The 25206-nt window shown below is 38.2% G+C and overlaps 1 protein-coding gene across 6 annotated transcripts in view; it reads left to right on the top strand.

Moving 5' to 3' along the window:
* Nucleotides 1-25206, top strand: part of SEMA5A (semaphorin 5A) — a 318391-nt gene that overhangs the window by 67065 nt on the left and 226120 nt on the right. For 5 of the 6 annotated variants that reach the window (XM_032118104.1, XM_032118127.1, XM_032118135.1 and 2 more), the window contains one exon: nucleotides 15911-15994. The gene's annotated coding sequence lies outside the window, so the exon portion shown is untranslated. Of the gene's footprint in view, nucleotides 1-14358; nucleotides 14453-15910; nucleotides 15995-25206 lie in introns of all 6 variants that reach the window. The other variant, XM_032118114.1, reaches the window with a different exon arrangement.

The following is a 25206-nucleotide window of genomic DNA, read 5'->3' on the forward strand; positions in this document are numbered from 1 at the left end:
GACACTTGCAGTGTTTGGACAACTGAGCATTTCTAGATACCCAACTGTCACGAATTGTTCTTCGTGCACTTAGGAGGAGGCAAGCTCCAGTAATTTTTGCTAAAATGTTTTCCTTCCCCCCACCCCCACACCTTTTTTCAGTTTTACTTTTTAAGAGTAAGAAAGTTGTGAAGTTGTGTTCTGCTTCAAGTACCCTTCTGCTGGTCCTCCTTCATCTGGTGAAGTGCTGGACTATTGATGACTGTGACCAGTGCTAGTTTTAAACCATTAAGCAGTTGGTATTTCCAGCCATTTTGCTGAAGAGTTTAATTTTTTCAAAATCCATCTTAAAAAGTTTGTGTTCATGTCGGGAAAAGAGCAGCTTCTTTTACAGCTTCTGTATAATATGCCAAGAGCTGCAGTTGATTTAAAACAAAGGTTCAGAAAAACCAACAAGGTCTATTCTAAACAGGCTCTGAGTGTGAGTAAAGCATTTCAGGCACATCAGAGGTGAAAATTCTATCCCGTCATTATGTCTCTAGAAGCTGAGGGAGTTGGAACTGATCAGACCTTCTGTAAAGCAGAGTGCAAAGGAGTCATTGGTGGTGTTTTTCCTTGTGTTCAGGATGACATTTTTGTGCTGCATTTACAGTCTGAGGACTACTAGCTGGTGAAATAACATAGCTCAAGCACAGTGTGGTCCTCAGAGCACACAGTGGTCCTTGTCATTAGGCCATTGTTTTTTCATGGGTTTGGTGGCACCAATGTTTTTGTAATCAGATTTCAGTCAGTTGTGATTTGTAGCTGGTGAAGTACTTTAAACATCTTGATGATGATGTGATCAATCCCATGAGCTGATTACTATTACTTTTATCATTCTTATCTGGCTTAATTCTGGAGTTTTCTTGGAGGAGGGTTTTTTTTTAATGCTTGGCACAGACTGTGGTCCTTTCTGTGCCTCTTTTTGCATTATTTGCTTCTTGCAATTAAAAGAAACTGTTCTCTGTTCTGGTTAACACCTTGAACACTGTCCCATTTTGTTGGTAATTGTTGTTTCTGTTGTACCTCCATTCTTATCTTTGGTTTCCAGATTGTCCTGAGTCATGGCTGAGATGTTCATATTTTTCCACTTTTCCCTAAAGATGTGCTCTTTATTGGTGGCAGTGTTAATTGTAGGATCCATAGTGTTCAGTTCTTCTCAAGGAAGGGACTTTAATTTCCCCAGTACAGGAACAGAAGGTGATTGTCCTGTGGGGTGACTTTGTTCCTTGACTCTAAATGCATCTCAGATTATGAACTTCAGTATCCTGATAGCATCCCAGACAAGGATGAAGTGTAGTGTCTCTGGAGATACCTTCTATGTTAGAAGCTTCTATGTTAGAAGCAAAAAGGACAATGCAGTGTGTGCATGCCTGGATATTAGAAAACTGGGGTTCTCTAAAATATTGTCTTGGGACTTCTGCTGTTGCTTTTTATTTAAATGTATACTGCAGCCTTTTATTTTTAAGTGAAAAATGTTTCTTGGTGTCAGTTCTCAGCTAAATTGTATGTGATGCCCATGACTAGGGATGAAAGAGTTAACACAGTTTTCTAGAAGCTTATTTTTTTCCACTGTTTCATGATTAAATATTTAAAGATTTGTAATGGTTTGGATGACCATGATAAGTGATTCTATTATTGTTCTCTATTTCATATGCATACATGTGTATACGTGTGTTAGAGTTACTTGAATTTTAACGGTGATGGATGATGAAGTTGGAAATAGTACCTACACATCTCTTTCTCTGTTTAAGTGTGAATTACCTATTCAAGCACGCACCATAAAGTGCAATTAAATGTGTGTCTCTTGTGTTTAGGATTGGTGGTGATGGTTTTACTTGTGCTTTCTTTTGCTTACCTCCTCCTAAGTATTAAAGTTCCAGAAAAGGGAAAAACAGTGCAACAAAAAGGGATACTGGAATCCATAGAAATAATTGTAAATTTTGTCTCCTTTTGTAGCTGGAAGTGACCAGCTGTTCTTAGGACTTTAGTGAGAGTTTAGTAAAATAAGTGGTATAGTTAAAATAAATGCTGGATGGGCTTAAGGGATGATTTTTGTTGAGTTTCAAACTTCTATTGTATTTTAAACATATTTCTCATTTTGGTTCAGTTTAATAATCCATGATGTAGAAGTTCTTAGAGCTGTTTTGCAGGACTAAGTTATGGGGTTTCTTTTAATGAAAAACCATGAGGGAACTCAAAGCTTGTCATCTGCAGGATGAGGTACTAGCATTTTAAATTACATTTTGATTTGTGTGTGTGCTGGAGAAAACTCTTTCAAAATACAGCAGGTGATACATTTAAAAAGAATTTCAGAAGAGTTGCCAAGCTGTTTGAAGTCTAATTTGCCCAGCCTTGCTACTCATAAAAGTGTTTGAGAGCTCCAGGAGACACCTTTACTTTGTTTTTGTTGCTCTTTGAAATGAGAAGGTAGGGGGATGATTCAAGATAAATAGTGAAGAATTACATTGTAAAATTAGATAATTAAAAGAGGGCAATAAAGCTCTGAAAAACCTTGAAGTGTGGGCCATTTTCTACTTTCACTATGTGTCTGAAGTTCTAGTAGACCAATACCTATGATTAATTTCAAAACAGCATCAGTGCTGCAGAGTATCTTTGAGCAGAAGTATTAGTCCTTCTGTGGAAAGGGAAGGACATCCCGTATTTAGTAAAGAATTTTGCATCTTGGTCACTTTTCTTGAGGATCAGTTATAACTATTGCCTTGCAAACAAGAGTGTACCCATGTCTTCCTGGTAGTCTGGAACCTGTTTTGAGGAGTAGGGTAGCAACTGAAATGATGTCTGAACTGAGCAAGTTGTCCAAATCCATCCAGAGGTGTTCTTACGTGACAGATAGTTCTCCCTTGTTCACTGTCTCACATCTAATTTGTTTCAAAGGACCTTACTGCATTTTGTAATAATAAATAGAACCATTTTGTGATACAGTTGATTTAAAAACAGGACTGTCCAGGAAGAAAGGCAGAGCAGATGAATGCTCTTCTGCTGTACAATGAAATTATTGGAAATGTTGGATCCATTAAAAATTTAGTTCCCCCACTAGCTCTCCCAGTATTTTAAGGATGAGCTTCATCATGCACAGTATTAAGTGTCTTGCTTTCTGATTATCTGTCAGTATTTCTTAGGAGATGGACTACTGGCTTCCTCATTAGTCCTTTGGGAATAGTTACAGGTATTCAAAGGCTGAAATTGGAGTGGAATCACTTCCAGTCATGTTTGGTGTTTTGTGGAGACCAGTGGGAAAGCTTATAGCGATCTGAATGAAATTTTTACCACAATTGTTGCTCTCCAACTCTCCCTCTACCTTTGCCATCAAGGGGATATCTCTGGCATGCTTAACTAGTCTTTTTTCCCGAAGGAAGTGGATCACACATCATAAGTAGTATGTCTGTAAAAACAAATTGAAAGAAAGTAAAAGCTACTCCGCTTGGTTATGCTGTTGTAAATGAAGGTGATTCTTCTGAGGCAATTTTTTTAGAGTACATCCTAAAAAAGGGATGGTAAACTTATGTTACTGTCCTGACTTTTTCCATCTTTTTCTTTCTTTGAATCTCTGATACACAGAGGCAAGTAAAAGAGCATAATATGTTTGATGGAAAACAGGCTAATGCAGAATGGGAGAAGACACATGAAATTGTGTTGCTATGCAGTATATAGCATATACAGTTAGCAGTACTAGGCGGGCAACTAACTTAGGGTTTTGTACAGGTTTCTCCACAAGATTTCCACCATGCACTTTGAGAATTCAGAGCTGAGGTGCTCTTGAGCAGCTTTTATTGACTTTGCATCCCATAGTTCTGATGCCTTGAAAATGAGCTTGTTAATTTTGCCATACTGCTGTCAAAAGACTTTGACATTTCTAAAGGTGTCACTGAATACGGTGTAGAGAAGATATTGTGATAACTGTAACTTTCTTCTTGAGCTTCCCCTTATTAATTTTTAGTTTTTATGTAGAAAATTGATTTTAATTTGCAAACTGCAAGCCAACCTTGGAACTATGTCTTAAATCCCAGTGATATATCCTCTGTTAAAAATTATAGTAAATTCTGCTGTATTTAAAAAAAAAAAAAAAAGGAAACCATACTGCACATAGCCTACCCATCCATTACCATTTTCTGTAGTGACTTTTCTGACTTACAGATGTTTCAAGACATGCAGAAATGGAGCATGAATTGGGACGTTGTCAGGGAATGGCAAATAGCAGTGTCTCTTGTTGCATTTTTAAGCATGTAAGAATGTCTAAACAAGAACAAGATTCTTGCTGCTGAGTTTATTAACCTCCCACTTGATGACTTACCTTATCATTTCAATATTAATTTTGATTTTCTTTAGTTACTGAATCAGGATTTCTCCCTCTTCTCTGCCTTAATCCCTGCCTCTCAAGTGGGCTCTGCTTTTGTATTTACAGACTATGCAGCGCTTTCCTACTGATGCTCTGTATGAAAATGAGGTGTTTTCATGACTACCCAATAGAAAAGTAGATGATCCTTATACTTTGTAAAAAAGGAAGGCAGCCTGTATACCTAAAACTGGTGTATTAAGAAGTGTTTATTGCAGTCTTTCATTGTTAGTATTTTTCTGAGCTGCCCTTCAGTGGATAGGAAGAAAAGGATTTACTGAGTCACAGGAGGGCATGTTCTGCTTTGTGTTTTGTGCCTATAAGCTCCGTTCTAACAGCTCTGAGATATAGCATCAACCTGCCATAACAAGATGTGCATAATAAAGTAAAAACAGAGTGCTCATCTTTATTTTCCCTGCGGTTTGGTCTCTGCCTCAAGAACTGCCCCATGCTGCATCCCAGACTACTTTGACGGTCTGATTGTCTATTTGCTCTATTGTTGCCTTTCCCCGGTCTTAAAATTAAGAGCCAGACACGGTTAAGGGGAAAAGGGGTTTTTACCTCGGTGTTTATTTAAGGATCCTCAAGGTGCACCACTTCCTCCGGGTGGAATGCGCCAAAAGGCACCTACATGATAGATCGCGTATACAATTTATAGGCCTTGCCAATTAGGATATCTGTCAAAGATTCCCCAATGAGAGGCTCAAATGAACCCCCCCCATTCCGAGGAATCCCTCCCTGGATGGGTCTATCTTAGTTTACAGGATGTTCTAGGGAAGACCTTGGTTTCTCAGGATAGCATAGGGCTTTCTGACCTCCAACTGCTAGGCCTCCAGGATGTTTGGTCTCCTGGCTTAACAGAATATTGGGTCTAAGCTAAGTTATCAGACTTAAGGAATTACTAGTATACATTCTAAAAGCACTGGAGATACATAAAAGCTATATAAAAAGTATATATAAAAAAAGGCAAAAAATCATCGTGGCATCACTATAAACTTTGAGACTTTAGCCGTGAAGTACAAGACCCATAGGTGCTCTCCAGAACAGCATGTTCCAACAGGGAAATAGAAAAACCTTTCCTATTCTTCCCAGTAATTCTCAGTAGTAGCACACAAAGCAGTGAGAAAGATCTATTTCTGGGTAGAGAAAATTTTCATCACAATGCTGCATCTGAACCATGACCTTAAGAGGATTTTTTGGGGAATGAGGAGGGACTGTAACATAGGTTAAAATTGTATAAAGAAGAATGTTTTTGTGAATTCAGAGCCTAATTTTGGGTAACTGGGGAGGTGTATTTGATCTCTCAAAGACCAAGTTGTCCAGATGTAACACAGTTAAGACCATGACTCGAATCTTTGTTATGTCACTAGAGGAAATACCTGAAGATAACTCTTTGCATAGAAACGTGTGGACACAAACAAAAGCAAAAGGCATCTTTTGGCTTTATTTTGATGGGCAGTGGAGGGTAACAATAAACTGGTTTTAGTTTCTTTTCTACCACCAAGAAAGGAGAGGGGGGTATAAGAAATTAACAGAAATGAAAGAGGGGGAAAAATAAAACCCAGCACAAATACTGCTTATTTTTTAAAAATTGATTTGGGTGAAGAAAGGACTCTTCTATTAACAGCATAGTGTAGTCCTCAGACTGGATTAAACAGTTGCATAATTTTAATTTGATTGAGACAGAGCAGAGCAAGAAGCTTCTACCAGTGTATCTGCTGAGTGCCCTGCTGGGATGCTAATGTTTTCAGTAAGTCAAGGTTGCATATTTAAAAGTAAATGGTCCCTTTGCGTTATATCCTTCTTCCTGTGGCTAAAAGGAAGAAGTTTTAGTTAGAATTCTGTTTAACTGGAGCCTTCACTATCGCTCAGAGTTTCTGAGGGAGAGAAACAGAGGGTCCTCCTGGATGTGCAAAATATGTGTGCTTTTGGGCCAGCACTGACTGTGTGGTGTCATGGTGGAGGAATGTCTCCCACATGCTTACAGCGTTTTTGTTCAGTTTCATTTCATCTGTGATGATGGTAAAGTAATACAATTTTTTGCAAAATGTTTTGTCTTTTTTAATCCTATTACTTTAACGTTATGCTGTTAAAATCCCATTCTAACATTGTGTTTATATGGGAAAATTTAGTATACCCTTCTGTGTGGTCTAATTTTCATTTGTGATCTCTGTGTATCAATACTGCCTCCAGCACAAAGTGAAAGCCAGATTAATTTGTTTTGAAAAAATTCAGACCTTGGGGTAGAAAGTGAGAGGATAAGTTGTGTGGTAGGTAGAAGCACTGACAATTTCAGCATGGGCACCAGGTATATGTATTTAGTCTGTGGTAGAGTTTGAAGTTTATCGTAGACAAAGTGTGATTATCTCACAGATTTATCCGCAGTGCAGTTTCTCTTTGCTTTGTTGCATTGTTTCAAGTTATCTTACCTTTGAAAGCTGATGAGGACTTTGTAATATGGCAGCTTTTCCAGGAGTATTGTTTGAATTTCTGAAGGGAGTACCAGTCTTAAAATCAGAATTTCCATATGAAGTTTAGGTGTGTCTTTGATGTTTCTTCTTCTTGTTTGTACTATTTATTTCCTGCAGTTGTTCTAGGAAAATTTTAGTGACTTTCTCAGATGCAGATGTTCTAAATCAAATACCTTTTTCTTCTTAATTATATAATTACAAGAGATCAGAAACAACAGAATTATACAAATCCTTGCAGACAGATTTGAACAGGACATGCATCCTACTATCCTGTCCTAGTAAGCAAAATCTTCTGTTTCACAATTCAAATTCTTGTATGCTCCTAACGGTGTTTCTAATAGGAGTTTCCTGTTAATTGGTGAGTTTACTGCAGTTAGCTTTGTATGAATTACTGATTCATACTGTTAAGTTGTGAATTAACATCTGAGTTGTAAGTGTTGCTTGGTGAACTGTCAAAGATAATGAGAGCCAATACCTGATACTGAAGTTAACATTGCATTTTAATAAACGCTCCTCAGGACCATGTGCCCGTGCCTATGCATACTTTTCTGCTAAGTTCTCCCAAAGTTTGAGTGCCAAAAATTCCAGATCAACCCCAGCACCAGCTACCAAAATCTCTTTCTCTCTCTGTTATGTTCTTGTATGAAAATGGGATCTCAAACAGACTTGAAATACAGGATCAAAATCAGATCTAGGTATTCTTTTTCAGCTGCCTGAGGTGAATGCAGAATCCTGTACTTCATGCTCTATTCAGTGTGAATGTAATATGTTAATTGAAAATAAATATAGATTCTGTGGATCAGAGATACTGGAGGAGGGAGAGCTGTGAAAGGAAGTTCATTGTGGGCACAGTGCAGGGCAATTCTGGGATCTGTTGCCTACATTTTTAAGCCTAGTGCACAGCAGAGCATAGAAGGCATTTGTTTTTAACGATCGCTTATGATGAACTGGGTGTTGTAATCAAAGACTTGACAGGGATCCTACTTGTATATTAAAACTCTTCTTCCTTAATCTTGTTAGTACTGAACACAAGAGAAAAATATCTGTTGAGGAGCTTGGAAATTATTGTGTGTGTCCTCCCTGGGATGGTGCCCAGGACTGAAGTGTTTACCTCTGTCTGTTTGCTTAGCGTGAGGCATTTGTGATTGCTTCAGCACAGTGAGCAGCCAGGAAGATGGGAGTTTGCATGCATGTTGGGTGGCAAAGGGAGGGGATAGGCTGCTAGAGGAATGCCAAAGCACTGCATGCTTTCATTGCTGATGGGGAAAACATTTGGCCCTGGGTAAGAATATTTCAGACAAGGCTTGGAATATGTCCATATCACAACAACCATATTCTTGCTATCTCTTCAGTCACCTAAAAAAATGAACCCTAAACTCCACAGCATTCAACTTCATGCTGAAGAGAGAGTAGAAGAGCTAAGAATCTTGCTGGGGGAAGCAGGGAGCATCTATCAGTTTGGGATTTATGGTACCAGATGGACTGTGCTGTGTGTTCTGGCTCCAGTGATGGATATGTTAAGATTTGCCTTTCTCTCATGCATGCTGAGATGGAAAAAGGGAAAGCATCCATCACTGAAGGAGAACAAAGAAAGCCAGAAAAAAAAATTACACAGAATATGAAAGCACCATAGACAAAGAAACTGTTGTTACTTCTCTCTCTTACATCATAAGGGATCTCAATGCATTTGGGCTGGGAAATCTAAACTGTATAAACCTTGTTGACGTGTTGTACCAACCAATGCATACACACACTCTACCCCACTCAACCTCCCCTCCCATAATGTTTAAGAAGTGTCTCCCCATTTGGAAAAGCAGATTACAAATCAATTTTTCTTTTCTCGATACATAACAAATAAAACTAATAGTCTTACCTAGGATTTAATATGATCTTCTGTATTTAAAATGGAATGGGTATGATTTCTTTAAATCGTTTTGGAACACTTAGACTAACAAAGTGGATAAGCCAGCTTTTGGAATAAACTGACATGTGTAAAAACTGGCAGAGTTTTTAAACACTGTACATTTTAATTGCCTTTTGTTGGGGTATTATTACTTCAGCTGCAGAATTATGGGAGCCTGCTGCATATTAGCACAGTTTTCCAATAACCTCAGGCTATATGCACTGAGTTGGATTTTCCTCTTCAGACTATCATCTTGGATTCTCCCAGACTACATACCACTGCTTTTTTTGTCTTTCTCTATAGCAGTGCATGCTGTAGGCAATAGTGAGTGTAATACTTTCTTCATTGTTAGGCAGTGAACATTATCAGCAGCTGCAATATTCAGGATTAGCCTTTTTGTTATTATTTGGCATCTGCAGTACCTACGTGAATCTGTTCAGTCCTGTTTCTCCAGAAGGCAGCTGGGCTCTCTGACTGAGAGAACACAACCATAAACATTTCCTGTAATTGTCACTATCCTCAGGAGTTCAGTCTTAATTGGAACTGCAGTTTTTCCAATGCAGTTCACTGAGATATATAAAAACTTGCATTTTATTTAAAAAACAGGGGTTATATTAAATGACATCTTCATGCTTTATAATGGTGGAATGGGGTCAGATCAAGGTTCTCAAAGCTACACCACAAATCAGTTCCTGAGTGAGACCTATAATCCAGGTCTCATAACCCCAAGCTTCATCCTTGGTCTGCTAGCAAGCAGATGTCTCTGAATTAATTATGCTACAGAAAATGTATCAGCTGGTATTCTGCTGTACAGCAAATGTATTTCAGAATAGTAGATAAAATCTAGGACTTTCCTGGGGCTTGTGGACTTTATTTTTCTCTAGGAGGTGTCTGTCATCTAAGCTTCATTTGAATTTTTTAAAACTGAAATGAAAAGGTTCACTGGCTTTTGAAAAGGGTCAGAGAAAACAGTATTTCTATTTATTTTTATGGTTACATGTTTAAAGATGCATTGGCTAAGGACTGAGCTTCCGTGATACCCATAATTTTGGTTTTACCTTACTTGCCACCTTTGGAAAATAAAGGAGCCGTGTACTGGTTAATGAAAGAGAGGAAGGAAGCAACTGTTTCATGTAGACTAAATTACAGGGTATTCAGTTTTGCTTGTTTTTCCTAAATTGTCATAGGTATCGAAAACCATGGTGATCAATGAAATTTAAGATTTACATGCTAGCATCAGTTGCCAGCATGTCACTTAAATCAGAGAATCAGTTAAGACATGAAATTACTTGGAAGAATTCCAGAAAAGGAGTAACATTTTATTCCAAGAATAGTTGCACTCCTGTTAGGGTGGGTGGAGTGATGTTGAGACTATTTATGCTACAGGTGAAAATGGTAGAAGAGGTAGAAGCAGTACAGTGTTGCATTTTAGGGAAGAAAGGAGATTTCTCAAGAAGACCATTGCATGGTATCCTTCTGCAAAATTAAAATGCATGTGCACACAAACATACACACAAAACCAAACCAAAATGAACAAAAGAACCGCAAACCAAACACAATACATCTATTTAGTTTCATCTTAAGGACACCCAAAATTGCTAGAAACATTTTTTTTTTTATCTAAGTCTTGTAGAGATACACACAGAAACAAATCTTGTGTACATATGCTATAGTGTTCAATAATTCTTTTGTTTGACTTGCATTATGAATTTGATTTCTCTGGTCATGACACTTGTGGCTTTTTGTGTCCTCAGTACTAATGCCATTTGGCTGAAAGGTAGTAAAAGGTGTTATTCTTGTCAGTATCCTGGAACTGGAAAAGTCTGCCTGGATCATCAGACCAGTGAAATTCAGGTTCAGAAAACCATGCAAAAGTTTGGAGACATGTAGGCAGCAAATACCAGTGGCAACAGAGCACTTGAAATGTCCTATAGACTTCAGTCAAGACTAGAAAGCACAAGGATACATGGTGTCACACTCAAGAATAAATATTTTCAGAAGTTTTGCTGTCACACTCAAGGAGATCAGAGTTGTATCAGAACTGTTTTATTTTAAATAAAATTATTCAGTTGTGTAATTTGCAGAAAGTTGGATAAAGGTCATGTTTTCCCTGCTCTTTGAAGTCTTCATGAAAAACATGACTTCAGTGGGAGCAAGACCACAATAATTTCTCTTTCATTACTGTTTTTCTCCATTTCTACCATTTTAAACAAGGTAACACTATTTGTTCTGTCAGCAGTCTTAATAATGTATTATACTTTAAAAATTATTATTTTGGGATCATGGATTAGGTTTTGGAAGAGCTAAGTGCTGCTCTTGGACTATAAATCTGTGGTGGTTAGTTAAAAGGCTAAATGAACTTTAACATGTCCTGTCACTTTGACCTCAGTGGAGTTAAAGCAAGTAGCAGGGCAAGTTCAGTGGCTTTAGATGAGTTATTATTAGTCAAATCCTTGCAAAGCCAAATAAATGTTACATCATTCTGTTTTGTAATTTTCATCCAGAGAGCTCTGGCTGACTGATGACTTCCCATATTCTGGTCCATGCTTTCCTGCTAGCAATACATTTCCTGTCCTGATACTCCAGTCTCTACATTTCTTCTGATTTTGGCCTAATGGAGTCTGTTCTGATTCTGTTGCGTTTACCATGCCTATGGAGTCAGCCTGACAAACTGAGGATCAGTCAGATCTGTTCCTTATGTGATTTGCCTGCAGCTGTGTGTGTGTGTGCACATGTCCACAGTTGTTCATGACTGGAGCCTGTGCTCAGCAAGGCAAGAACTTAAGAGAGTCCTGGTACTGCTCCTGTTTTGATCAGATGTAATTTCTGAGTTGAACCAGAAGACACATGTGTCAAGACCTGGAAGTTTCCCAGCCCTGCATGTGAAGCAGAAGTGCACGTAGCACTCTGCACATTGAGCTTCTGGTCTGCAGTACGTGTCTGCAGGTGCCTGTCTGGGATGTGTTTGTATGGGCTGGTTCTGTGGTGTCAAGCAGTGGTGGCTGGGACATGTTCAAGGATGTTATTGATTTTTCATTTGTTCTGCTTTTTCCCCCTAAAAATTCCTACCTTTATTTTATTTTGGTTTTACTCTGCCCAATATTGCGCTTTGGAAAGCACATTAAAAAAATACAGATTTATAAGAAGCCTATTCCTATTTCTTTCATGTTCCTTATGCCTAAATTCTGCTCAATAATTGCCATCTTTCCATGTGCATTCTTTAGTCAAGCAAATAAGCTGAATTTAATGAGATCTTTTTCCTTATGCAAGGACCTTTTCAGCATGAAGAGAGAAAGATAAGTAGTAATATTTGTTAGCATATATCATAAGGAGAAATGTTAGTATTTGTAGAAGGAACACAAGGTTGTGGATTGCAGTTGTAACCATTCATCCTTGAATGATTCCTGAAAGTAGGGTATATTTGCATAATGCAGGCGTGTTTTGGAGGAGGGAAAGAGGAAGGAGAATATTTTTGTCTTTTTATTCTTACTCTTGTTTTCCTCTCTCATTCTCAGTTCTGATACAGTTTCAGTTTTGACAAGATTTTCTCTCTTGCCAGATATCAACAAAAGCAAAAATGTGTTCAATAGCAGTACGTGAAGTTTACTTGTATTTGTTCAGTTCTCCTGTGCATAGATGGTGAGAACACTGAAGTGGGGAAAAACCCCATCCACCTGGTGTTCCTGACACTTCTACTTTAGCTCCAACATCAGCCAAAGTCACTTGGAGCAGCTTCCTTAACTCAGGTTGTCAACTTTGTGGAGCAAAAGCTGAGGCTGGCTGGTGAGATGATGTGGAGCTGGCATGTTCTTATCCTACCGGTGTCCTTTTTTTGTCTTGCGAGGTGAGCAGGGGTTGACATTAGGTGCTGTGTGAAGATCTTGAGTGCCTGGGCAAGCTCTCAGCTGACTGGGTGAGGTGAGGTTCTGCTGTGGCACACTGCCTGAGCAGTGCCACACAGCTACAGCAGAAGTGGGAAGCCTCAGTGTGCAGAGGCTTCTCTCTGTCATGGTGTCTAGACATGCTGTGATTATTTCTTTGCTCAGTTCAGTGTGTAGCCAAATGTCTTTTCAAGTATAGTAGAGAGGTGTGAGCACAGTGCCTGCACCCATGTAACAGTGAAGGTGGTAACTGCGTGTGTGCTCCGCCAGATTTAATCACGCAGCTTGGTCATACCAGTGACTTTAGTATCATATCCTATCAGCAGCAGGAATCAGCACTGCCATGTGTTTAGCTTTAAATCTTGTGAAGATTTCTTGAAACCTTCCACTAATATACACCCATGTGTATTTTTATCCATTTGCACAAGTCCCACCCTCTGCCCTGCTGTCCCATTCTTTTAAATTAATGGGATTCTGGAAAATAAAATGTATCATGGCTGAATTCCCCTCTTGTGTACCTGTGTTTATCATTGAGAGTAGGGACAAACAGCTGTTTGGAAAGTGAGTTTGTCTGTTGTTTTTCCTGACCATTTTCATGGAAGTTTTTGTGTTAGACTGAAACTGATCATCAGTTCCAGTAGTCATTTTGAAAGGAAAGAGTGGGAGACAGAGGCATGAGGCAAAGCCACACCAGCCATTTTGCTTTAGCAACTGATACTAAACCAAAGCAAAAGGAAACTAAACCATGGTTGTATACCTCCCAGTAAAATAATTGATGTGGTTTTTTTGCAGTTAGACTTCTAATTTTGGTGACTTTATTTACAGTTTCTGTAAGACAGGTTTGGTGTGGGCTGTGTAGACTGAGTTAGCCTAAATTTAGCTTAAATTAGTGAATACTCAGGCTAGTTTCTGGTGTTACTGTACCCACAGCATGTACTGTGTTGTTCTTGATGAGAGTGCCACCACAGTCATAGGAGCAGCAGGGTTGCCATATGAAGAAGTGTAAGGGAAGGAAGACGTGAATCTGTAGAAATCTAACCTTTATGTATTAGTTTTTATGTGCGTGCACGTTTTCCCTAAATCAATACGGTAGGTTCATACTCCGCTTTCCAGTTTTGTTTAGGCAATGGTTAAGATTAGAATAAAAGTAAACTTGCTATAGCTTTTATTTTGGTCAAATAAAATCTGGTATATTTATGTAGAAATAAGAATTGTGAAGTGAGTGGTGGAGGGACAATGGTCAGGTTCAAGTGGTTGTAGAAAGCACTGGTACTGTTAGGCTTGTTTAGGAAAATTGAGGTGTATATAGCCTTCTTTTCAGAAGTCTAATAATTTCAGAGTCTAATAATTCAGCTGCTCATTCTGGTGTCATGAGAGCATACATAAATCACTAGCACACTGCATCTTGGAGATGGGTTGCTTGTAGTTGTCTGTAGAACTTACTGCATGGTAACAGTTATAATTAATTACTTGACAGACTGAATGTCTCAGAGTAGTTTGTCATCAACATGCACTGGTGATGGGTAGTTTGAGTGTTGAGGTGTTCGAATATTCTTTGGTATGTAGTAGTATGAAAAGCAGAATTTGGTCGTCTTCCAAGTTTTAAATTTGTCCTTGCCTTTCTGAAAAGTGGGAGGCAAAGAAAAGGTAATGCAATGTCTTGTTGAAAATATAAGCTTCTCCTACCACCTTGGACTATGAAACTGAAAGTGACTTTCTGTCCTTTAGCTTTGATTGATCCCTATGGCATGGAGAAGACCATCTAAATCTGCTTTTGGTAACTTCTACAGCAGAGTTTGACGTCACTGAATTTCACGGAGGGGTGTGTATATGTGCACATATGATATAAATTCTTAATTTAGGAGAAAACATGTAAATTATAATCTGAAGTACTTGGCGATAGGGAGAATGGGATTCTTGGGAAATTTTGATGTGGTAAACATAAATCTGAATCCTTGTTGTCTAACCTGGGGAATTCTTCTTGTTCGTAAGATGTTTCCAAACATTTTAACCTTACGCGTTTGGTAGATTTCCTGAGACTTCCATTGTCGGTGATTGAATGACGGACCCAGACCGGCAGGGAATCTGAATCATTTATTCCAAGGAGTGAGTTGGTTTTATACACTTTTCCAAGGCACAGTATTTCCTTACATGACGTGACCTACCCTGTGTTGCCACATCACCAACACACTTCGTAGGGGTCTGCTGTGTGACACCTCCTCCCCCAGGGTCCGGTGGGGACAAGCCTCTGTGTGCTGCCATGTGCTCCTTTGTGCTGCCATGTGCCTCTGCAGGCAGGTTTTACAGCTCACAACCCAATTCTATCTTATAATTCCCCATATTCCATAAGTCAAGAAAGCACTGGAAAAAAATCACAAACACTTCTAGTCATCTAGTACACTCATTTCATATAAGTGAGTAAACAGAGTGGAACAATGACTCCTTTTTTGCCTCGTGTCTCTGTTTAGGTTCAAGGGTGAACTGTTGATTGCTAGTGTATTTTTTCTGCTCCGTAGACGTTGTCAATCTAGGAAATGAATGCTTAAACTGGACAGAGTACTACTGTTCTTTCTTGTGAAGTGCCGTTTTCTTGAGGTGTTGAGAGCCGGAAACTGCTGCGTGTTTCCTGTCTTCATGTTTCAAGTAGAGATAGCACTTGATTGATTAGAAACACTTTCTTTGTTTCAATAAATAAAAAAGCAAGATAATTTTTTTAATATTTATATTGTATTTGTCATTCCTACAAGATGGGTTATTGTCTTGAAATGTGCTTAATGATGCATCTCTTTCTTGAAAATGCCCTTTGTATTATTTTGAGATATTAGACAGTAACTGCATTTTTCTCTTGAACTTTATCTTTTGTGGAAAGATGGAAGAATACTAAAGTTTTACCCATCTGAATTTTGTAATGGATTTTACTCAGGGACAGATTTAAGTCCATGTATTTGACCTGTTTAATTTTAGTGGTGTTAAGGCACCAAGGCAAAATTTTATAGTAAGGATTTTTCTCAAATTCATATCTCATGGATTTCGGTAATTCTGCAGCAAGTATTCCTCTTCTGATTCTCATCCCAAACTGCCAGGTATTTTAAAGAATGATTTTTTTTTTCCTATCTCTTTCCATTTGGTTCTTGTTCACACTGTATTGTTAAAGTGCCTTACATTTCTAATTTATTGACTTGAAAGACATGTTTTATGTCTGCAATAAATGTCTGAGAATTGCTGATGAGCTGTCTCCTCATTATCTATTATCTCTCTTTTGTGTTTCCTTAACTCCTAGGAGCCTTCAAGGTAGACCCACTTTTGCTCTGCACAAATGCTGAACAGAGGCAGTACGTGTTTACAGAGGGATGGTGACTAAAAGGTGGGTAAGAGACTTCATTTTGTTCAGTCAGTAGATGATGTTGTCATGGAGAGATTGTAAGATGATGTCTGGAAAAAAGACTTGTGATGTGACTTTGTAGACCATTACAGTTGTTCTGCCTTTCTCTTTTCCCTAAGCTAAAGAAATTCAACAAATGGAAATGGGAGGAAGAAAAAGAACATGCAATTCTCCTCTCATCTTACCTCTCTTAAATTATGCTCAATTTCAGAAAGGGAAACTATGTAAAAAGGGGAATGTTTGTTTAAAGTGACACTTAAAGGGTAACTGTAAGAGTAACATGTTTGTAGGTGACTATTTCAGGATACTGTTTTGAAGGCTCCACACAAATGCTTACCATCAGTCTAAAAATGTCTTAGGAAAAGGAAGCCTGTATAGCTAAATGGCAAGGTAGAGGAGACTATTAAAAGCAAGAGGACATCTTAAAAAAAGCTGTGTCTGTGTTCAGAGAAGGAAATAAGACCAGAACATTCCTCTATCAGGCAAAACAGAAAGTTAATAAATGCTTTTTTCAACCACACCAAGAGCAGGAAGCCAGCGTGAAGAGTCTGTGTGGCCGGTGTATGACACTATGAAGTGAACGATCCGAGATAAAGCAATGGCAGAAAACTGAGTAATTCCTTTGTGCATGTGCTCACCACTGAAAAGTGTGGGGTGGTTCCTGTTTTGGAAACCTTCTTATGGGAGGCTTAGGAGATTGCCTTTCTGGAACAAATTGCCTGTTCTCAATTTAGCAGGTCCAGATGTAGTTTACCCAGGTTTTTATGAATGGTAGAGTGAAATGGACCAGCTACAGACTGCAGTAGGCAGCCCCTTGCTTTTAAGTGTCTCAGCAGTTGAATACTTAGAGATGTCTAATTTGATGCTGTATTTCAGAAAGCATTCATGTGGACTCAGGGAATCTAAAAACCAACGGGCCTCTTGTTTAAACTGAGTGGATTAATTAAAAAAATTAGATTAGTATCTTTGTTTTAGAAGGACATTGAGTATTATAGTGGGGATACTGAGAAAGGATTGATTTCTGTGAATAAAAGCCTGATTAAGAGCATATTTAAGAACTGGTGAACTGGTTAATTTTATCCTTCAACTACTTGAAGGATGCTTACAAAGATGAGCCACTGATAGAGCCAATGTTCCTAGTTGTGGCAAACCATATATCAGGAGGTTAATGTGCAGATTGCAAATTAAAGTATTCCGATTTGGCATTGTAGGAAAAACTTTTTCCATAGGAATGTAGTGCAACACTGAATAAAATTACCTGGGGATGTGGTGGGGACGGCACCTCTCCCAGGGGGGAAGCTTTCAAGTCTTAGTTGAACAGTGCTGCCGCTGACCTGATCTTCTGTGGCTTTTAGTGGCTAGTCAGACTGGATAGCTGGATGAATCCCAGAGATCTTACCTAGCTGGCATTTTTGTGATTTGAAGTCAAGTCTTCCTAAAATGCTATGGTCTTTTGAAGGAGACAACTGGCATGCAGATGAAAGACATCATTGGATGTATTGTTCTACTTAAATTAAGAAAAAGTATTTCATATTCAAAGTTCTCTTGAAAGTTTTTTAAAGGAACTAAACAAGCACAAGTTAAGGAGGAGGACTGACAACTGTGTAAATAATTGGTTAAATGGTAAGGAAAAAAAACTTCAGGAGAAAAGTGTGTTGGAAATCACCAGTGGATTTCCATAGATATCCCTGTGAGTGCCCAGGTGTATTTTTGTATTCATAAGTGACTTGAGACAAAAGTGTGGTGACAAGGTTTGTTTCTGAAACTAAGTTATTAAGGACGAAAGAAGGTAAAAAAAAAGGGGGCCGACTGAAAAAATGCAAAAGAACAGTATAAAACCAAGTGGCCATTAAAATGATGGAAGAAATTCAGGATCAGTAATGTTAAAATACTTTGAGTTAGCTTGAGGTCTTGAGACTATAAGCAGCAATTTACTGAAAAAATCAGCCCTATGCTTTAGTAGCAATCAAGAAGTAAATTTATTTCAGGAATTGCTCTGAAAGGAGAGAAATCAAAATATTAGGGCACTTTCTAAATCTGTGATGTTTTACATCTTAGATATGGTGTGCTGTCCTGGTCTTGTCATCTCAGAACAAATGGAGTAGAACAGGAAAAGTTTCAGAAAAGGGCAACAAGAATGAAGAAGAGCAGCAGGATGCAGAATTCATACATGGAGCAGCATCCATGCAAGAACAACTAACTAGATGAGAGTTTCCAGACTGGAAAAGAGATAGTGGCCAGATGCTAATGCTAGGTGTGTATAAAATTAAAGGAACTGTGAGGTGTGTGGATGGGAAATGAATACTCAGTGCTGCCTAATTTTGTATTAGAAAAGAGATGAGGTGAAACAGGCAGGGAACATTTTTAAAGCTAGGAAAAGAAGTGTTTTGGTTTTTTGCATAGTGTGTAAGTCAGTTCTGAAATTTCTTGCCACAGCATGCTTTGTGTGCTGCATGGGTATAACGTGCTTCTGAACAAAGTTGGAAAAGGAGGTGGGAAAAAAATAGAAGACAAAAAAAAAGAGGTGATAAACAAAGGTATTACATCTGGGTAAGGAAGTGACGGAGCTGCAAACTGTGGAAAGTGTGAAGGGCTTTGGGAGGAGCGGAAGAGAATTTTTGTATATGACTGCTCTGAGCATCTGCTCTTAGCTGCTCCTGGAGACAGAGTAGGAGGTCAGGCTGGATGTTTTGTCTGAGTTGGTTTTGTCATTTCAGCTGGGCTAAACAGCCAGCCTGACCCACTGTGGTGGTTCTTACATACTATTTTATAAACAGTAAGGTTGCAGGGTACAGTCCCAGAAGAGAACTCTGTTGCTAACACTATTTTAAAAAATGCTAAGCTGTTATGTAATTTGAGCTCTCCCACTGAGCTTGGAGCCTTTTCCCTCATTGTGAGATAAATACTTTTAATCTTATTTTGGCACTTGATAAATGACAATTGAATTTTTTTTAATATGTTCAAGCTGTTTCTTTGAGAGTTCAATTCTTAGTCAAAAAATCTCAGTTTTCTGTTTACTGTGTTCCCTGTACAGTCTGTAGTGCCTGTCAGGGAGCGTGGAATTACCAGAACACCTTTTCTCAATCTGAAAGTTCTAGTGATCCCTGTTTTGGTGTAGAGACAGTAGACTTCAAGGGTAGAGATAAGCCAGATGAAATGGCAAAGCCTAAAGGAAGTACAAAGAGAATGAGAAAACACTGATAAATTTGGAGATATTTTTGTGCTTGCAAATTAGCTCAAGAAGCAAAGTGTTGGTGTTATCATGATCAAAGGGGAAAGGCTAAAAGTGACAGTGTTTCATAATGATAGCAGTTGAAATGGAACAGATAAGACTACTGGAAAAAAGATCGTTGTGGAAGAAGATTAGAGGAAAATAGGTAGATTGATCTGAAGGAATTGAATGAAAAGATTGAGAAACTACTGAATAAAATTCTGAAGAATTAACAGAATTTTAGGAGCTTAGAGAGGAGCAGATACTGGGAATGAAAGAAACGGTGTGTTTGGTTTTCTATCAGTGGTTTATGGATGTGAGATGGATGGATCCATGAAAGTATTAAAGAGTATTCCAACTTCCTGTACCAGTATCTGACTTCTGGGAAGTTTTCCAAGAGAACTTGAAATAAAAAAATTATGGAGGGAAAAATTGGTTGGTTTTTTTTTTTGGTTAGGTCAGAGAGGTTAGTAGCTCTTGGCAAAAATGAAATTTGTTTGCAAAAATGAATCTAAAGAAACTGAAATGGAGACTGAGAATTTCTAAGTAATATGGCCAAGACTTGCAGAGACAAAAATGATATGAAAATTTGAAATAGTGATGTACAGTCCTGAAGAAAGAGTATTTTTCTTGCAGGAAGAGGGGATACAAGGGTGTTGTTTTAGATAAATGGATAGGAATTGCAGAATAAGAGCAGTTAAAAGGGAAAGAAGAAGAGGTATATAACATAAATCATGACCAATTTAAAGTATTGCTTAGGTCAGCCGTTTCCCTACCCACCAAATTCTTTGACCTCATCCATTTGTGAATAAAAGTTCTTCTTCCTGGGCTTCTAACTCTTCTGGTGTCTTCCTTGTGGCACTGTGTGTGTAGTGATGGGAGGTTTTCCTTTGTGCCGGACCTGTGGAATTTTAACAAATGAAGCACAACAATGAAAAGCTCATTAGCAATAGTTCTTTGTTACAAGGAACCTGCATTGCTTCAAAGCAGCAATAGCAATTTCCAAGTCGAAGGAGCTTCATTCTCTTTCACAAATTTTGTGCCTGGTGTGTAACATAACTGCAGATCACTGAGCTGCAAAGAGCTTTGTACTGAAGTGATGAATTGTGCTGTGCTTGAATCTGCATATGAGGTGAAGAAGGATCAGAGAGGGATGGATGAGGTCATTGTGCCTAATGGAAGAGTCTTTGTGTCTTGCTACAGAGAATGAGACTCTTCCCATTAAAGCCAGTTAAATCTCTGAGATTAATGGGATCTAGAAGCAGGGTTTTAACACCTGGTCTGAAACTAAATGGTCTTTGATTTATAATTTTAATCTCTCTGGTTTTTTTCTTATGCTTAAAATTCTAGCTAGGGGTAAGGCTAGGCTTCCCCCCCACTGGCACAACTGCCCTCCTTCAGGTCACGCTGCTTGGAATAGAGATGCTGCCTTTAATTATTCCAGATATCTCTCATTTGTCCAAAGTCTCAGGGGATGCTTTCTCTTGTTGTGATGATTGAAAATGTCAAAAGAATTTGTAGAAAAGGGTACTGCTTTGAGACATTTTGAGCTGACTCTGTTGATCCAAGTTTGGTGCATTTAGATATATTTTTTTTTCCACACGACAGAGATTTTTATACTTGCAGTGTGTGCATTAAAATATGTATAATCTGTTTGCTCTGGAAGTCCTTTTGGCAACACCACTGAAGCAGTTTGAATTATTTTTCACTCGGATTCAGATGGTATCTTTATAAAATGTGGTGAAATCCAGTGCTGGAAAACAAGCAAGATTGACAGCCCTGGAAATTGAAATCCCTGTTAATCCATGTCCTAGCTAGCACAGCCTAGCTGGAGCAGACTATCTTGGCAGCACGGCTCATGGTTAACCTGATGAGATGACCTCTGCTTCAGTTATTTATTGTTTACAGAGCACTGAAGGTTTGCAAAGATTTTTCACAGTGAGAACAATATGTTTCAATTTCTGTTTTCAACATCTTTCTATATGATGTGTTCATTATGGTATAAATACAGGTTTGTGTCTTTTTGAAAAGCAGAGCTCTGAACTTTGCACTGAATTTCTTCTGTAAAAGTTATAGAAATTGGTAGGGCTGTAGTGAAAGAAACAGAATGCATGATGGTGACACGAGCAATTTAGGATTTTTGCTAGGTCATTCTGCAGCTGTCCCATCAGCATCATGGTGAAAGTGGTATGTAACAGAAGAAAGAGTTGGCCACGTATGAAAGGATGGGGGGAATTTGTTCCTGTATCTGAAGTTGTGTGCCCCAGAGAGAGTCCCATCCTCTCTCTGGGGTGAAGCATGCTGAGGTAGAGCATAGCAACCACATCATGCTAGGAAGTTTGTTATTACTCTTTGGTAAGTTGAGTGTCATTTGCATTTTCAATATTTGTCTTCTCAAGTTACACATTTCCTAACACTGCCATAAATTGCCAGCTTTTTACTTGGCCAGATGCCTACAATATAGGCAAGTTTCCTTGTTTGGTGTGGGGTTTTTGTGTGTCCAGTCTCTTTTTTTTTTGCCCCTCTCTAGGTCAAAATCCGCATTTTATTATTGCACAAAGTACCCAGTGGAAAGGCATTGAATCCTCAGCATTTTCCTTTTGGGCTCTTTATTTTGAATTCCAACAATAGATTCCACAGGCTCTTCTCATACCTGTGATACTTGCATCTAGTTGCACCATTGTTGCATAGAGTGACACTTTTCTGCTCTGACTTTTCAACACCACACCCACAGCCAAAGAAAAGGGTTTATTTGTAAAATATTTTATTGTACTTGTGTTTTACCTTGTGTCATTAATAGAGACCATTTCCAACGGTTCTTTCTTGTTTGGTTGGTTGATATTTTTATTTAATGGCCATTTTTCCTTGGTATTCCTTCTAGAGATTTGGTCTTGGACTGTTGTACTGGAAGTAAATTTAACAACAAGTCTTTCTGCAGCAATATGCAAATGACATTAAAGCAGAGACTTAGTAAATAAAGGAGAAAGAATATAACTGCAAAAGGATTACAGAAGAGAAGAGATGAAGACTGTGAGATCTTAATATTGTAAGAGCATTTTTAGTACCACTGTCAGGTGAAGAAAAGAAATAAAAGCAAATACAGGAAAGGAAAGGTAGTGTTTTAGCATGTTATTTGTGTTTAAATGAATCCCCTCTTCTGCTGATGACAGAATCTTTTTTTTACCTCGAAAATGAGAGGAACTGAGGTCTACAAGACTGGAAGGCTGGATGGACATAGAGGAGCACAAAAAGGGGTGCAGGCTGTCCTGTATGGTTTTTGGGTGTGCTGTATACATAAAACACACCCAAAAATATATTCATATGTTTTCCTGGTGGCCTCAGGCAGCACTAGCTAAGGATCTTAGAGACTACACGTTATCCAGCCTTGGCATAAAATGAAGGGATGGTCAGGAAGTTTCCCTTTAATCAGCTGTGGGGGTTCTTGAAAATACAAGCTAAGCAGCCCAAGAAAGCTGAATCTGTGCCTTTACTGTTAGAAAAATCTCAGCAAAGACGTAATCATCCTATGTGTTTCTATTTATGAGCTCAAGGTGACCTTGACACATTTGGTCTCTGGAGTGTAGATTCCTCAAAAGGAGCAGTCAGAGCTATGTTTCAATGTATGCAATCTGTGCGTACATACTGTATGCTTATAAGATTCCAAAGTGATAAATGAGAAAGGATGGCTACAAAGCTACTGAAGTGATTTTGGATATGACGGAGACATCAGTGACACTTCATGTAATTTAGTCTTTGACTGATGAAAGCTGTCAGCCACTGGGAAACCATTGGGATAGATGTCACTAAACAAATTGGATTTTCACAACATTGTTAATTTGTGAAATAACTTTATGGAATAGATTTTTTTCCTGAAAGCTTGTAAATGGAAATCACTAAAAAGAGCGTCATCATTAAGAATTAGATAAAACATGGAAATCTAAGTAATCTAAATAAAATAAGAGGATATATCAGACTTGCAAAAAATAGAGTATATTTATTTTATTATTTTTGTGACACAAATACACAGAGCAGCACAGTGCATGCTCTGAAGAAAACACACAAGAGGCTTCCCTTTATTGAAACAAATATGTCAAGAACCATTCATTCCTCATTTAACTTTAGGTTATTTGACATTTCCTTATTTGTTGTTTGACAGCTTAATCAAGAGCATTACACCAGATAGCATATGATTTCTATTGTGTCAAGTCAAGTTTTACTACTTTTAAACAGACTTAAAAATAGAACTGAAATTTTTAACTGTTGTGTTGGAGGAAGAATATAAAATTATGATTTATTCTCCTAAGAAGGATTTTTTCTTTCTTTTCTTTTTTTTTTTCCCTGTTTTTTTTTTTTCTTTTTTTTTGTGTGTGTCATGCTATATTTTAGGATCTAATAAAAAATAAGCAAGTTTGTACTGACAAGGTTCAGGCATGTGCATGGATGTTCCTCATATGTGTAACACCTATATATGTGAATACATGGGGTCTTGAGTATAAGCATTGTAGTAATAAAGAATTTGGCCTTTTGTTTTTGCAAACTCTGATGGATTGGATGTTTTAGTTGTAGAATGGTCTTTGAAAATCTTTGTGCCTTCCATTGTTTTTAATTTTACCTGGTTTATTTTAGGAAAGATTTATTAACTTGATATTTTGCAGAAATTTTAAAATACCTGTATCTTACTTCAGGATTTAGTGAATAACTAAAACTGTGGATGAACTTTCAGAAAGATCTAGCAGAAATAATTTTTTTTTCCTTCTGGCTCCTTTCCAGGACTCTGATAGCTTTTCAGGGTTTCCTGTGTTTCTGATGAACATCTTCAGAAGACAGAACTGATACTGAGGGGAGTTGTCCAGTTTTTCTGTTGCAGTTCTAGTTGAATCAGAGATCTATATGCAAGATCTGATAGGGAAGAGTGTAGTTTGAATTGGTGGAATCCCCTTTGCTTATAGTCATGGGAATTAGAGGAAACATTAAACAGTGCTTTCATTTGTGTGTTAAATCTTTGTAAGTGTGTGGTAAAAATTTTGTTGATGTATAAAATATCTAAATCATCATCTTTGCAGTGATACTGTTAAAGAACAACAAAGTGGAGTAGTAACCTGCTTGCCCCTTATGCAATCTGCTCTAGTGGGACGTGTCTCTGCCTGTGGGACGCCATGACCAGGGCTGGTCCTAGATGATCTTTAAGGTCCCTTTCAACCCAAACCATTCCCTCATTCTCTGATACTCTAGGCATTTTGTATAATCAGTGCAGACTGACCCATTGGATGGTTCAGGCCACCTATCCCATTTGATACACTATTGCTTATCCAAGAGCTGGTGAAAGAATCCAGAAGCTTCGTGAAATAAGTAGGTGTTTTGAATACTTACTTTGATAGAAAAGCTACATATAGATGAATAGGTGGGGAACAGAATTGTTCTGTAGCAGTGATGTGGGATGGGAGCCTGAGCTGCCTCACCACTCCCTGTCCTTCATATCAGTCTGCTAAACTTTGCTGTCACTTAAGCTGTTGCTGTGAAGACAGAATATATTGGTTATTGATGGAAAGAAACAAATCAAAAGCTGGTAATTAGATGGAAGTTGAGAGGAGTTGGGAGTCTGAAATGCATTTGCAAATGGGGCCATGGGGCTGAGTGGATTTTCCATAAAAGGTGTATTCTCCTCCCCTGGTTTGGTTGTCTTAGCTGTGACCACCATGCATTTGCTGAGAAGTGTTTATTTAATACCCACTGCCCTTTAAAACTGTACCAAAGAACTGCAGCACTGAACCCACTGCAAGAAGATGAAGTTGCCTTTATTATCCAACTGAAGCAGGATGTCACAATAGTAATTTCATGACACTTTGGAGCTCATCCAGCAGTTCCTTAAAGTAGTAACTACTTTAATATAATCTTTATTTTGCAAGTTTGCCTAGTAATGTTCAGAATACCCACTCACAGTGTTGTTTTAGCAGTAGAATTTTGTCCTTTAGATTGGTGATTC

Source organism: Corvus moneduloides, chromosome 1 (assembly GCF_009650955.1).
Source record: "Corvus moneduloides isolate bCorMon1 chromosome 1, bCorMon1.pri, whole genome shotgun sequence".
Classification (NCBI taxonomy): domain Eukaryota; kingdom Metazoa; phylum Chordata; class Aves; order Passeriformes; family Corvidae; genus Corvus; species Corvus moneduloides.